This window comes from Narcine bancroftii, chromosome 12, assembly GCF_036971445.1.
Source record: "Narcine bancroftii isolate sNarBan1 chromosome 12, sNarBan1.hap1, whole genome shotgun sequence".
In the NCBI taxonomy this organism is placed as follows: Eukaryota; Metazoa; Chordata; class Chondrichthyes; order Torpediniformes; family Narcinidae; genus Narcine; species Narcine bancroftii.
In genome coordinates this window covers 32,314,435-32,330,942 of record NC_091480.1, presented here as the reverse complement: position 1 = coordinate 32,330,942, position 16,508 = coordinate 32,314,435, and the positions used below count along the sequence as shown (strand labels likewise).

At 42.6% G+C, this 16,508-nt stretch overlaps 1 protein-coding gene across 10 annotated transcripts in view; it reads right to left on the bottom strand.

Moving 5' to 3' along the window:
• The window catches only part of LOC138747396 (inactive rhomboid protein 1-like), a 297,832-nt gene that overhangs the window by 234,927 nt on the left and 46,397 nt on the right, over positions 1–16,508 (bottom strand). For 8 of the 10 annotated variants that reach the window (XM_069906559.1, XM_069906556.1, XM_069906554.1 and 5 more), the window contains one exon: positions 4,397–4,504. The exons of the other annotated variants lie outside the window; for them this stretch is intronic. The gene's annotated coding sequence lies outside the window, so the exon portion shown is untranslated. The remainder of the gene's footprint in view (positions 1–4,396; positions 4,505–16,508) is intronic. 10 annotated transcript variants of the gene reach the window in all.

Genomic DNA, 16,508 nt, shown 5'->3' with positions numbered 1-16,508 from the left:
GTAAACAGATAATGGACGTAAACAAACTGATAGCTGATTTTTTTTTAAATTCTCTCTCTAGTGCACTAAGTGCACAAGTAAGAGTCCTTAAATGAATTCCTGAGTTTAAGGAGTCAAATGGTGGAGGGGTAGCAGCTGTTCCTGAACCTGATGGTGCAAGTCTTGTGGCACCTCTACCTCTTTCCTGATGGCAGCAGCGAGAACAGAGCGGTCGCTGGATGGTGACGATCCTTGACGATTGCCGCTGCTCTCTGACGGCAGCATTCCCCATAGATGTTCTCAATAGTGGAGAGGGTTTTGCCTGTAATGTCCTGTGCTGTGTCCACTATCTTTTGGAGGGTTTTACACTCAAGGGTATTGATGTCCCCATACCAGATCATGATGCGGCTGGTCAGCACACATTCCACCACACCTCTGTAGAAATTTGCCAGGGTTTCCGATGTCATACGAAACCTCCACAAACTTGTGAGGAAGAGCAGGCGCTGATATGCTTTCTTCTTGATGCCATTAGTGTGTTTAGTGCAGGAAAGATCCTCTGAGATGGTGATTCCCAAGAACTTAAATTTGCTCACCCTCTTCAACTCCAAACCCCCAATAATCACTGGATTGTGTACCTTTGGCTTTCCCTTCCTGAAGCTAACAATCAGCTCCTGAATTTTGGCGACAATGGGTGAAAGGTTGCTGTTGAAGCACCATACACCCAAGTTTTCAATCTCTCTCCTGTATGCTGGCTCATCACCTTTATTTATACAAACCCTGAGCATGGGCAAATTTTAGATGATGTTATTGTCAAAATGAGCCACACAGTCGAAAAGTAGAGTAGAGCTGGGGGCAAAGAACACAGCCCTGTGGTGCTCCGGTACTGATGGAGATTATGGAGAAGAAGTTCTTACCAATCCTCACTGATTGTGGTCTGGAGGTGAGGAAATCCAGGATCCAATTACACAGTGGGGTGTTGAGTCGCAGGTCTTGGACTTTGCTGATCAGTTTTGACGGGGTGATGGTCCTAAATGCCGAACTGTAGTCGATAAGGAGTATCCTGATGAAAGCATCTTTACTCCTGCCTTCTCCTCATAACCTTTGATGCCTCTACTAATCAAGAACTGATCAACCTCTGCTTTAAATATGCCCAGTGACTGGTCCTCCAGTCGCTTGTGGCGATGAAGTCCACAGATTCAGCACCCTCTGGCTGAAGAAATATATCGCTGTTCTAAAGAGACGCCCTTTTAGTCCAAGGCTCTGCTCTCTGATTCAAGCCTCTCCCACTACTAGGAACATCTTCTCCACATCTATTGTATCTAGCAATTTCATTACAGTAGTTCCGCCCCTTACCTGCGGGTATCTGTTCCAAGATCGCCAACAGATGCCTAAAACCGTGGATAGTACCGAATCCTTATATATACAGGTACTATGTTTTTTTTTTGCTATACATACATGCCTATGATAAAGTTTAATTTATAAATTAGGAACAGCAAGAGATTAACAATAATAACTAATAATAAAATAGAACAATTATAATATTTTTTTAAAAAGTAACTTGAACACAAGCACCATAATACCATGACAGTCGATCTGATAGCCAAGACAGCTACTAAGTGACGAACGGGTGGGTAGCATACACAGCATGGATATGCTGGACAAAGAGATGATTCACTTTCCCAGCAGGATGGTGTGAGATTTCATCACACTACTCAGAATGGAGTGCAATTTAAAACTTATGAATGGTTTATTTCTGGAATTTTCCGTTTAATATTTTCAGACCACAGTGAGGGGGGGCATGTGAAGGGAGGGGAGGGCCTCGATAAAATAATTGTGACAAAAGAGATAGTGACGAGCAAACTAATGGGACTGAAGGCAGACAAATCTCCTGGTCCTGATAGGGTACATCTCAGAGTACTGATGGGATACCTCCCAGGATACTGAAGGAAATGGCAGGAATTATAGTCGATACATTAGTAGTCATTTGCCAAAATTCTCTGGGCAGGTTGGAAGACAAAAAATGTGATGCCACTTTTTAAGAAGGATGTAGGCAGAAGACAGGTAACTATCAGCCAGTTAGCTTAACGTCTGTAATCGGGAAAATACTTGAAGCTGTCATTAAGGATGAGATAGCAATACATTTAGAATAAATCAGACAGATGCAGCATAGATTCAGAAAGGGCAGCTCTTGTTTGACAAACGCTGCAGTTCTTTGAGGATATAATGGGCGTGGTTGATAGAGGGGAACAGGTTTGGATTTCCAGAAGGTGCTTGATAAGGTGCACACAAGAGACTTATCAATAAGATACAGATTAATTGAGTCAGGGGAGGTATATTGGCATGGATTGAGGATTGGTTAACTGATAGAAGGAAGAAAGTTGGGATAAATGGGTGTTTTTCTGATTGGCAGAGAGTGGCAAGTGGGGTGTCACAGGGGTTGGTCGTGGGCCCACAGCTGTTCACCATTTACACTGATGATCTGGAAGAGGGGACAGAGTGTCGTGGAGCCAAGATTGTGAATGATACTAAATTGAGTGGAAAAGCAAATTGTACAGAGGATGTGGAGAGGCTGCAGAAGGATATAGTTCAGTGAGTGGGCAAAGGTCTGGCAGATGTTAGTAAACGCGAGGAAAATAGAAGAGCAGATTATTATTTAAATGGTGAAAAACTGCAGCATGCTGTAGTGCAGAAGGACCAGGGAGCACTTGTGCATGAATCACAAAAAGATGGGTTGCAGGTTCAACAGGTTATTAAGAAGGCAAATGGAATGTTGGCCTTCATCGCTAGAGGAATTGAATTCAAGAGCAGGGAGGTCGTGCTACAACTGAACAAGGTACTGGTGAGGCTGCACCTGGAGTACTGTGTGCAGTTCTGGTCTCCATACTTATGGAAGGATCTACTGGCCTTGGAGGCAGTCCAGAGGAGGTTCACCAGGTTGATCCCGGAGATGAGGGAATTGACCTACGAGGAGAGACTAAATCGCCTGTGATTATACTCTCTTGAATTCAGAAGAATGAGAGGAGATCTTAGAGAAACATATAAATTTATGAAAGGGATGGATAAGATAGAAGCAGGAAAATTGTTTTCACGAGTAAGTGAGACCAGAACTACGGGACACAGCCTCAAGATTCAGGGGAGTAGATTTAAGACGGAGATGAGGAAAAACTGTTTATCTCAGAGTAATGAATCTGTGAAATTCTCTGCCCAGGGAAGCGGTTGAGGCTACTTCATTAAACATATTTAAGGTTCAGTTAGACAGATTTTTACATTTAAAAAAAATTAAGGGATATGGGGAAAACATCAGATCAGCCATGATCTTTTTGAAAGGTGGGGCAGAATTGACAGATCAGATGGCCAACTCCTGCTCCTATTTCTTGTGTTCTTAAGAATGTGAAACTGTGGATGGGGAGGGGGGGATGGACCACTAATATTCAGTATGTTTTGATATGTTCCCCCTCATCCTTCTGAACTGAAGTACAAGCTTTTCACATGTTAATTCTCCCATCCCAAGTCATCCTCATAAACTTCCTCTCCAATGCCAGCACATCCTTCCTTAGGTATGGGGCCCAAAACTGCTCCAGTTAGTCCAGTAAAGACTTTGCAACGTGTTGCTTTCCTCAAGTTATTTTACTACAATTCCACACCACAATTATAAAATATGTAATGAAAAATAAATCCAAATATTTGGCTGCTGATGGGGGGCTGTTGACGATCAAGTTGATTTTGCACAAAAGTATAGCGAGAAGCATTCTTCTTCCAACAGACTGGCAGGTTAACGTTCATACAGCTATACACAGGATTAAAATGAAAAGGAAGATCATTGTTTTAAGGGCAGAGTGTTTGTTCTTTAAAGATTAAAGACTTTATTTAAAACTATTATTTCTGTTATCTTGCTGTTGTTTCTTTAGTCAGCCTGGTTGGCATAATGCTGTTACAGCACCAGTAATTGGGACCAGGGTTCAAATCCCACAGTGTCTGTAAGGAGTTTGTACCTTCTCCCCACGTCTGCGTGGGTTTTCATTTGAAATGAAACAGGAGCGCAGGTTAAACTGGGCAGCACAGGCTAATAGGCCAAAATGGCCTGTTACGTGATGTCTAAAAAAAAATAATTTAAAAAATATGTTAACATTTAAGTCAATGCTGGCTATAGCTATCCAATCCAAGATCTTGCATAAGGCAATGGAAAATAAAATATCCCAGTAATCTGGCTCCATTTTGACCTAGGGGATCAATATTGGCCACAGTACAGAGATACTGCTGCTGGTCTTCATCGGGGTGGTGTTGCGAAATGTCTTAGACCTCAGGGAATCGTGCTGGGGAAATATTTGACAACACCCAGTGGGATTAAAAACTAACATTTTTTTCTAATGATCTGTAAACCACCAATAAATTATGAAATAATTCAAATGCCTCTTACTGTATTTTGATTTGAAATAGTTTTCCACATTTGTCCCAATAGAATTACATCGTGGGCAGCTATCTTGCACTTTTTCCACATTTGTCCAATATTATCCGAGTCATGGGGCTGGGGGAGGCAATTGGAAAGATCTGTTATGCAAGGAGATTACGAGTGAGGTTTGCTTTTTAGAGCTTTTTAATCATAGATATGTGAATGAAGCTATGTGGTGGTGATAGATAAACATTGAACAAAAACTGGTATTGTAGTAATAACCAAGAGCATGTGGATTAAAATAAAAACACCGCAGGAGAAACTCAGCAGGTCAAACGGTGTACTTTATAGAGCAAAGGTAACCAGCGTTTCGGGCTTGAGCCCTTTAACAAGGTATGGAAAGAGCCAGTGGATATTGAGTGAGTGTAAAAGTAAAACTTGGACAAACAAATGTGCCTGCCTTTTAACAGACATCTAAAGTCCACAGAGTCAAAGTTTTATTTGCACCGAAACCAGCTCTTTGCCCCTACAGGTCCGCGCTATTTGGACGTGTTTGGCCATATCCCTCAAAACCATTCTTACCCATACAGCTGTCAAAATATCTTGTAAAATTACAATTGCTCCCCCCTCCCACCACTACCTCTGACACCTCGCCCCATATAGCCTTCACCCTGTGCCCCTCAGTCTCTATGTCTTTTCCCTCATATATTTATATGCCCTCTGGTTTCAGATTCCCCTCCCTAGGGGTTATAAAGCATGTGACTATTCACATTCCCCTCGTGACTTTAATAATGTGGATGTTTCATGAGAATTAATCTACAACTAGGGGTCAAACAAACAGTCTCCTATTTAAGATGATTGGGATGAAACTATTTTGTGTGGGTTATAATTAGTTCTTGAATGGATTTGAGTCAGCATTAAGTAATTCTTGATAGATTACTTGAGGTGTATGGAAAAGCTGAGTTGACACTATAAATCAACTCAGCCTTACTTTTATTAAGTGGGTTGAGGAACAGCTGAGAGTGAAGTAGTTAGGGTGTAGGGGGAGGTAGGCATGAGGAGGCTGGTGTGAGCAGAGAACAGCAGCAGTGGGCCGAGTAGACGGCTTCTACACCTAATGCATTGTTGACACTCTGCACAACATCTACCTGTAACTGAGGTGTTCAGTTTTCACAATTTGCTGATGGATAAAACTTTTGTTACTGCTTTTCAGTTCATTTCAACTTGGAGAGTTTATTGGCTGGAATCCAACATGTTCTGGTATTTCCGTAACCCAAAAAACCAAATGCACAAGTCATGTTTCAGTTCTGGCACTTTGTGTCCGCCACAACAAAGTTCTGGGTTAGCATTCTGCACCTCGAATGAAAGCATCCAAGCTGGGTGACACAGAGTTGAAGAGGAAGATGACCAAAAAGATGAATATGACCAAATAAAAGATCAGAGTCACTTGTGAGTAGGAGTGATCTTCCTGAGACAGCACTGTGGACATTGAGTAGAGCTGCTGCTTTATGGCTCAAGTGATCTGGGTTGAGTTTAAATGTTCTCGCTCTCTGTCTGGGTTTTCTCCAGGTGTTCCCTTTCCCTTTCCCTTCCCCTTCCAACCAAGTGCAACTTGGTCTGGTTACCAGCTATTGTGAGTTGATTTTGTATCATGGATAGAATCTTGATGGGGTTGAGAAGGTTAGTGTAAATTGATTCGAAGTAGTCAGTGTGGATTGGGGAGGCTGAAGACCTCATTGCCACACTGCATTATGACAACTTCTCAAAAACTTAATTAGCATGTGGTCTCCATTGCCTCTCATCAATTTCCTCCATCCCACCTCCACATTAGCAAGGCTGAACAGGTTAAAAATTGTTGAGCATTTCCTTCTGGGAAATTCGTGGGGGTGGAGAAAAGCTGGGAGAATTTGTGGGAACCACAGGAGAAATATTCACTCACTAAGCAGCTGCCAGAATCAGGTTCTCAACTCTGTCCTCCATAGCACAGACAAATTGCCAACAGCCTTGCAAACCTCCCAAGTCAAGAGGACCATTTGGGTTGTGAATGTCTTTTCTGATGAGGTACCTGTTGCTGCGATTATGGAAGTGATTGAACATGAGAGTTTATTGTCGCGCATAAACAAAAGTACAACGTAACGATCCAATCAAAATATTGCTGCCGCTTCCCAATCAAGTAAAACGCACCCACACAAGTATAATTAAGCATCACATCTACATGGCATGAGGTGAATCAAGACAAGTGTGGGAAGAGGGATGGTGGGTGTCCTCTGGGTACTAGCCGTGGCTAGCATTGTTGTCAAAGCCACTCTACAGACCATTAACCATGAACTTAAATGGATGTACATGATCATTTCACCCATTTATGACAGCAAAGATTACATATACTGATGTTGCTTGAAACAAAGTGCTGGCTATTTTGCTGACCTAATAAAAATAGTGACTATTTTGAGCACTGGGTTTTGACCCTACACAAATAACTTCCTTCCTCAGAGTTCAGGCTTACCGTATTGTCAGAGTACATACATAACATCACATACAACCCTGAGATTCCTTTTTCCTGCAGGCCTGGCAGAATTACCACCTACTGATAGTGCAAACAAAAGTGCATTGTGTAAACATGTAAATGAACTGACTGTGCAATACAAAGAATTTTTTTTTAAATCAAGTGCAAGAGTCCTTAAATAAGGCCCTGATTGAGTTTGTTGTTGAGAACGGGTACACCTGTTCCTGAACCTGGTGGTGCGAGTCTTGTGGCACCCTTATCTCTTTCCTAATGGCATCTGCGAGAAGAGTGTGCATTAGGTGGTGTGGATCCTTGATACTGCTCTCTGATGGCAGCGCTCTAGGCCTGAGCCCTTCTTCAGGGTAGAGAGGAAAAAGGCCTCAGACCTGAAAATTAGATTGTTTACCTTTACCTCCTACGGACGCTGCAAGACCTGCCGAGTTCCTCCAGCATTTTGTTAATTCTTTTCTCAGGGGAAGCATTTTCTGTGCCTTACCCACATTCTTCTAAAAATTTTTAAGTTTCAAGCCATCACCTCACATTCTTCTACATTCTGCAGAAGACTAATCCATTTGATCTTGTGCCTGTCGAAGCCACAGGCCCTGCCTGGAGTCAATCTTTGTTAATCTTTCACTCTACAGCAAATGTATCTCATTACCAGCAAGGAGACCACAACTGTTGCTTTAGGTGAAGACTCCCCAAGATGCAAGGAAGTTGCAATAGCGCACCTTCCCCCCCCCCCCCCCAAAGTAGAACCCCTTCATTAAATAAAGACCACCATTCCCCTTCCACATTCCTCCTGTACCTGCACATTGGGTTGTGGATAGGAACATCAAGATCCTTTTAAGCATCAACATTAATCTGTTTTTCTGTGTTGACTTCACTGCATTTTCATCAACATTTTGACAAAAGGAAACTGTTTGATGTCAGCTGTGTTCCAGTCTACAATTCAAGAGACCAGCTACAATTCAACTCAATTCCAGTGAATCTTACTGTCTGACCTCTTGGGTCAATTTGCACCATCCAGAAATCAAACAACCCATCAACCTCAAAGCCAGTTCATCCTACCTTGGCTTTGGAGCCAAAAACCAATGCCGAGTAATCCAGATATAGTTTCATTAAATCCCAGTGTCATCTCTGCAACAATTTAGCGGTCAAGCAGGATCAGTGGGAGAAAGAACTGCCAAAATTTAAAGGTGTAAGACTTCAAGACATAGTCTTGAAAAGGTCCTGGCCAGAAATGCTGATACCCCCTCATTTCGCCCATATCCCTCTCACCCATCCATCTTGTGAACAATAACAGTTCTGAGTGACAACATACAAATTCCCCACATTTTCCTTGCGAAAATCTCCCCACTTAACCCGTACATTCCTCTGGTAGACTATTCCCCTTACACCAATTTTCCACCAAGCTTTGTATCACTGTTAGGAATGAAGGATGCAAATTTACTGAGATTCCAGAACTGAGCCCTTTGAAACAGTTTAGATGCTTGAAATCTGAAATGAAGCGGAAGCATTGAAAACATTCTTTCGGTCAGGCAGTTTCTGCAGAAAGAAAAATTGGATTAATGCTTCAGGAGGCAAACCTTCCGTCATAATAGTCAGATGAAGGTTCTTTGATCTGAAACACTAACAGTTTCTCTTCTCACAATTAACTCCTAACCTCCTGAGTGCTTTCAGTATTTGATTTATATTCCCCTCGAGAAATTGGTTGAACAGCCTGAAAATGATCTTTAAATCTCTGGCCATGCAACTAATATTATCCTTGCCTCAATCCTTGTGTGGTCCATCGTCAAGTGGGTTTAGAAAATGCACGTGCACAAATTGGTTCCCTCTCAACTGCACCACTGGTCAAACATTATTTCCATAAAAACCACAATGAATACAGCAAATCAGGTACCAATCCTCTCAAGTGTTTTATTAGCACATCCTGAATAATGGGTTTCAGCCCATTTCCAAGAACTGACGTCAGGCCATCTTGACCGCATTCTCCTATTTCCTCTTTCCCTCTGAAACAGGAGTGTCACTTGATCTATACTTCAATCTGCTGAAACTGCTCCAGAATCTAGTGAATTTTGGATGACCATCACCAATCGTTTCTTTACAGCTGCCACCTTTAGTATGCAGGTTTACGCATCAGGATTGGGCATTTCAGCCTGTTTAACATCTCTCAGTCTTTGTAGGGTTTTTTTATCTCCATGGGATCAACATTTATTTTTGTGGCTATTTTTTTTATTTCTATTGCCTATTTAGATGATAAATATTGACTGTTGTCATAATCTCCTGCTCTTCTTCAGAAAGGTTGCAAGATCTTCACCAGGACAAAGCAACAGCCAGAACAGCTGATGATGCGCATCTGAGCTAAACAGAGGAAATAGAAGCAGCAAGACAAAACTGGGATATTGGCCATCTCTTCCTCCCGCTTCTTGCGGCACTGAGGACCCTGCACAAGTCAGGTTATTTGCCCCTTGATGGGAGTGGGGTTTATCCTAGGTGGTCAACCTTTTTCTCTTTTCTTAGTTCTTTCTTTCTTGTTGGGGGGGGTTCCTCTTATTTTATTCTTCTCTTTTCTTTTTCTCCCCTTTGGTTCAATATGGATATTGAGTTGGCATTTTGTTGTATTACTGTAATTTTTCCTTCTTTATAAGGATTAAGTTATATTGACTTTTCTTTAATACTGTGGATCGATATTTGTATCACTTTGTTGATATTATGGAAGTTGATGTTTTTCTTTTTCATTATTCTTCCCTTTGACTGCATGTTGATTGAAAATTCTCAAAATTCTGAAAAAACTGGGATATTGAACTCCCAGTTCATCAGGATTTGCATGCACCAAAAAAAAGTGCTCATTGTCAACTATTTCAAGCTATTGAATACGAAATAACGGTCTCCCTAGAGACAGCATCATTAACTTTTTGCCAAAAGACCACATTGGTGCTGTGCTAGCACTGTCTGCCACTTTCAGAAATGCTGAGGCTATGTATTTTCAACTCTCCCGTTAAAAATTATTTGACCAAGCTTTCAGATACCCAATCAAATAGCCTATATTGACAACAAGCCATTTATTGTTCAATAATACTGCTGTGAAGCATTTTGGAACATTTTGTCAATGTTATGAGCACTTATGTAAATGGGCTTCCTTTGTCGGTGCTACGCAATTGCTCAGATAAAGGAGGTGCAAGGAGCTCCTTTCGTCCGATAGCTTACAGGTCACCCTTGGGCAAGGTGTGGTACCCGTTTAGCCTTCCAGTCAAGGTCATGTGAAGCCGTGGATTGCAGATGGTGGATGGCTTTACAAGCAGATTCTACAATTTGGAATTCATGGTTGTAAAACTGAAAACACTGGGCAGATGAATCTGCTGGTCAACGGCTAGGGTTACCCGTCCAGTGTGGACACTGCAACTGAAGGGGGCAACGGGAAGCCACTTCAGTATTTTCCCCTGGTGTAATCATGAACTCAACTTCAACTATGGTCTCAGCTCAAAGATGGAGCCTTTACTGAAGGAGAACAGAAGAGGCAACAACTACAATTGGGAGGCTCAGAGATCGTAAAGGATGGAGAAATATGATCGCCCACGCCAATCAGCAAGGCCACCTGAATGAACGGTGATAAGTGGGCTGTTATTCTCTTTGATAGTTGTAATGAAGCTGCTGGTCTCAATGACCGAGTCCTTCATTAGTACAAACCACCTCAAGATCATCCTACTCTCATGTAAGACATCAGAAGATGTATAACGATCCACCTCAATTTGAGAGCACATTACAGAAGTTGTTTTAATTAAAGCACAGTTGTATTATTTCACACATTTCTAAAGGGAGAATGAATCAAGTATTCAGAACTATTTATAACAAACTCAAGATTAAAATTATAGCAATCCACGTCGACTTCGAGGACAGTTACAGAAACACAAACTGCAAAGGGGCACAGCCAGAAGAGCAAAATAGTTTTGGGAAGTCAACAAGGCAGAACCAGATCAGGGTTTGAATCCAGTAGGTCTCAGGAGTTTGTATGTTCTCCCTGTGTCTGCAGGGTTGGTGGGTGGGGAGGGGGGGTCCTCCGGTTGCCTCCCACATTCCAAAGGCAGACAGGATTGGTCATACAGGTGCATTTGGGCATCACAGATTCATAGAAAGGCCTGTTACTGTGCAGTATTTTTAAAATTAAATGAAGAGTGCATTTGGATAGAAAAAATTTTCCAAAAAAGGAAAAGATGTTGCACCAACCAAAAAAAGGCAACCCAAATTTGACATTTTATCTGATTATTTACAATAGAACCTCAAGCAGTTTTGTTCCCAGGTATGGTGCAGGAGGGCTATCTATGGGGGAGGGGGAGGTGTGTGTGTGTGTGTGTGTGTGTGTGTGTGTGTGTGTGTGTGTGTGTGTGTGTGTGTGTGTGTGTGTGTGTGTGTGTGTGTGTGTGTGTGTGTGTGTAAATAATCACATACATGGAAATTCCTCACCTCATACAATGCCCTCATCAATTTAATCCATGCTTTGAAGTTAAAATCATTACAGAGTATTGTAAAAAGCTATTCCGGGCAATCTGAATGTTGCTCCTACTTAAGTGAATTTTGTATGAGTGTTTGCACAATGTCTCTTAAATTTAAGTCTTAAATATAGGAAGCAACTAGTTGTGGGCAGCATGCTCCAAAGAGGGTCCCTGAACAAAAACTGTACTCTGTGGGGAAAATCTGATTACAAGAATGACGCCGGGTCAGTTCCCAAGTTGACTACAAAGGAAAATAAATAGGCAAAAAATATGCATGTTTAAAATTGGTGCAGCTCACCATTAGTTTGCCAATAATGCAACGGGCAATCTCAAGCAACCAGAAAGTTCACTTATCCAGCATTTACCAATCCCCATAGCTGCTGGATAACAGAGGTTTTACTGTATTTTGTTTCGCCATTGTAAAAGTTAATAAACAAGCTTCCTTCTTCATTAATAAGCAGACTAACTGCAGCACTGTGGATAACTCATCCAAGTTTAATAACTGATCCGTGGGAAGAGTACTAAATGAAATAACGTGTCCGCTCTCAGCCACCACCTCCTGCTCCCTAGTGACCGATCACAGTGTATATTCTGTCCATGTACTAGGTGATTGAACACAAGCTTCTCCACAACTCTAAATGCAGGAAGCAGCACCAGTCACCATAAACTGGCTCCCTAATATCACATTAATCCTTTGAAACCATCAAAGGAAGCACTTTCCTCAGATGGGTAGCCCACAGAAATTCATGTCCATCTTGTGCTCGTTCCATGGCCAATTTCACTGAATGCAATTTCAAAAATGGCTGCGTCATTCCCCCATCACTTATCTCACTCCACCATCGACCTCACCTCCAAACTTGCTGCAGGAGTGAAGCCAATCTTCAAAACCAAAGGGGAAACTCTATAACCAATGGCAACAACACACCAGCACAGAAGTCGCCCAAACCTCAGCGTGCAGGCAAGGCTCAGGACCAAGTGACCCTGCTCGCACGGCTGCACCACACTGCCAAGAGATGGCTCCCAAGGTTTGGGAAGTTGTCTACGGTGTGTAGTGCAAGTTTTGTCAAAGTGCAAAGGCTAACATAGACAATGAAGTTCATTGCTGCTTGCAATGTGGCATCACAGGCTATAAAAGAGACCTGGCACAAAATCCATGACCAGACAGCAATTATTCTTGTACTTCCATGCGCAGACTTGGACTATCCACAGACATTAGACAAATACCCTAAACTTTGCAAAATCCTCCAAGTTGACTACAAAGGGTATGCAATCCATCAACATCCTCTCTCAAGCCAACATGCACAATATTACATGAAAAGAGGTTCTCATCAACTTCACTGGGAATGACATACATAGCCAACACCAAACATCTGTTCCAAATTCTGCAGGAAGGGGGGGGGGGAAAAGAGAAAAAAATCTTATGGATAAGACCCTTGGAAACCCCTCCCCGTGACCAAAGTGGAGGGGGGTGTGCGTGGCAGTACTGAGAACATGAAGGTCCTAGAGCAGAAAACGCTGAACCCCTCATTCCAGTCACAACAAACCCCCCCCTCCCCCATTTATAGAGAGTCGGTGCTTCCCGTACCGATCTCATTAGTCATCTCGCAGCACACAAGCGTGGAGGAATTTATCCTCAATGGAGGAACAGCAATCATCAATCATTAATTAAATTGTTGAAAATATTCAGCTCATGCTCCTCTACAAAATGACAATGTAGATTCTGCCAAAACACAGAAGTAAATATAGTTTCTGTTTAAAATGGACAAACACTGAAAAGTCGGAACAGACGATATTAAAAAGATAATGCCAGATTTTTTTTTTTTTTTTTTAAAAAGCACAAAATTACATTTACACAATTGCAAACTAAAAGATGAAGGCATTTTTTTTCCCCAACTCCACACTAACACAGGAAAAAAGCTCATTTGCAACAGAGGAAGAAACGAAGACTTTACAGCCAACCAAAGCCAACTCACCACAGGACAGAAATCACCAACATTGAGACTGACTATGGATCAAATTGAATTTTTGGCTGTTTCTAAAAAGTGTTCAGCTATTACATGGAAATGTGACTCGGTTTTAGGTATGAAAAGATGGCATCATGAAATGAAAGCTTGTATTCCTTTAGAAATGTTTACTAATAAGTTAAGAGATAAATATTTTTTTCTTTATTAAAGTTTGCAGCCCTTATTTGAAAACTATTGGTGTTAAAATTTGATCTCTCGGTCCGCTCCGATAGGTGCCACCGTTCTTGCAGCCCAAAAGTTTAAATATTAGATAATTTCCTTTTTCTCTCTTTGTAGATGGGGATGAGAAGGTATTCGTAGGGAGGTTGGGGTTTTTAAAAAATAAATAATTAATCACACTACGTCTGTATTAATATTTAGTAGTTAATGTTATGTGTTATTAAATAAAATTTTTTTAAAAAACATCAGGCTCGTGCAGCATTGAATAAAACCCCAAACTGTCCACGCCGGGAACAGAATGTCGAGCACCATCACTGGTGCACTCAAGGGCCACGAGCTCAGCCCACCCCTATTCATGCTACTGACCCACAAATGCATCCCCAGATCCAGCTCCAACAGTATCATCAAGCCTCCAGATGGCACAAAAGTCATTGGTCTCATCAGCGAGAACGAGACACAGTACAGAGAGGTAGGAACACCTGGTGATAAGGTGCAGGCATAACAACCCGAGTCTCATCACTGACAAGACGAAGGAGACCATCATCGGCTTCAGGAGGACAAGGAATGACCACCCTCCATCACACATCAACAACTCTGCAGTGGAGAGCACAAAGTTCCTTGGAGCTTGCGACCTCGCTTGAATACGCATCCCCTCACTTTTCAGGAAGGCACAACAGCAACTGCACTTCCCAAGAAGACTGAAATGTCCAAGGCTACCATAATGTTAACCTTCTACAAGATCTTAATTGAGAGCACCCTGGCTGGCTGCATCACAGCGTGGTACAGTTGACGCAGAGAAATAGATCGGACATCAATCCACAGGACCACTAAAGTGAGAACGAATCAATGGAGTCTTCTGAAGAAGGCTCACAAATCACTCAGGACCCCTTAATTCAGCTACTCCTGTACCTCTTTCACTATGGGAGTGTCAGACCCAGCACCTCAGGCTGAGGAACAGCTTCTTCCCACAGGCAGTGAGAATGGCAATCGACCAAAGAAACTGCTCCCACTAACCATCCCAACCTCTCATATTCACAAAACTACCTACCGCATATTTCGGTGTACAAGTCGAGACTCAAAACCCCAAGTGGGTGTGGTTGGGGGGGGGGGGTGGTCAACTTATACGCCAGATATACTTTTGAAACCTTAAATTCACAAACAAAGAGATGAACGTTGACACAAGTCGATATTAGAAGCACCTCCCCACCGCTGGGCACTGCCATAACCGCTCTGACCTGGAACCCACGAAGTCACCATCACCACTCCTGCCCAGTAGGCCAAGGTTTTATTTAAAATTAATTTACAGCTTTGTTACTTGTGATTGGGGTGTTTTAAAAAAATACTTTGGGTGGTTCCTGGGAGGCCTGGACAGCCCGATAAATGGGAGTCGAATTATACGCCAGATATACCATAAAACCATTAAAGTGAGGCTGTTGGGGGGGGGGGGCTGACCTGTACACCAAAATATGTGGTACACACTTGTGCTGCATATGTATTGCTTGTATGTGTGTTACATCTGGTAAGACATCTGCGTATTGTTCACTGAGGAACGCGGTTTCAGCAGATTGCACTTGTGCAATCAGATGACAAGAAACTTGTCCCACTTTGTCATCAAAGAATGTGCGTGTGTGTACACACACAGTATAGAGATCAAAAATTAGCGAACAGTACCCAGGGATTGTGTCTGCTCCATGGAATCCCTGTCCCATTGTCTGTGCAGCAAGGACGAATAAGATACAAAAGCCTTCAGTTTCAATCAATACATCTGGGCAAAGGCAATTCCTTTCGGAAAGCAAAGCAAATGGATGCCAGTGAGCAATTTTTCTAAAGGCCAAAACACCTCCTCCCACACCATCATTCAGGGCCCAAGTCATCCTTCCACGCGAAGCAACACTTCACTTGTCTATCCACGGGACTCCCATTGTGGCCTTCTCAACATCAGAGACTGGACGCAGACTGGGAGACCACTTCGCTAAGCACCTTCGCTCTTTCCGCATCAGTGACCAGGATCTCTCGGTGGCCAACCGTTTCAATTCAATGCCCCATTCCTGCGCTGACATGCCTTTCCAATGGCCTCAAGTGCTCTCAAGCCAAAGCCATCCATAAATTGAATAAGCAACTGCAAATTTTCCACCTGGGCACCCTCCATCTTGATGGCATTAACATGGGCTTCTCCAGATTTCTGCTAGCCTGCTTCCCACTCCCTTCCTCCACTCTCCACCCCTTCCCTCTCCATTCACAGAGCCATCCCTCCTCCCCTTGTTTGTTGGTGTGCCTCCCTCCCTATTACCTCCTATCTGTGGGACTGTGCTCCTCAGCCTGCCCCCCAACCCAATACATTTTGGGAGGGCATCTGTCTACATTTTGCTCATACCAAGAGGAAGGGCTCAACATTGTTATGTGAAGGACACTGTTTGACCTGCTGAGTTTCTCCAGCATTGTGTTTGATGCTCATTTGATTCTTGGTTTATGTTCTCTGAGGTAACTCGCTTTTTTCTCTCTCTCTCTCTTTGACCAAATTTAACCGTAAGAGGTGCTTAGGCAATTCCTGTCAGTGGGAAATCTGTCAGCCTTGCAGTAGGCAAAAAGAAATTTCATGCAGTAAGTTTTATTTCTATGATAATAAGTTGTATCTTGACTTACTGCTGGACAACTGCTCTCAGCACTCCCATTCTAGGGTGCAAAATGATTTCCTGGCTTCTAATCGATAACTACAGCAGAACTGTGCAGCAGATACAACAGGCAAGATCTTCAAATTGGGACATTTTTAAGGTGAATGGTCCAAAAATATCAAGTAATAAAGGCTTTTCTTTTTACTCAGAGTGATGGGTGTCTGGAATGGTAGTGGTGGAGCCTGGTATACTATGGACATCAAGACTCTTCGATAGGCACATGGATAAGAAAGATAGAGGGTTATGGTTGTGAGGTGGGGGGGGGGGGGGGGGGGGAAATCAGATTGTTGT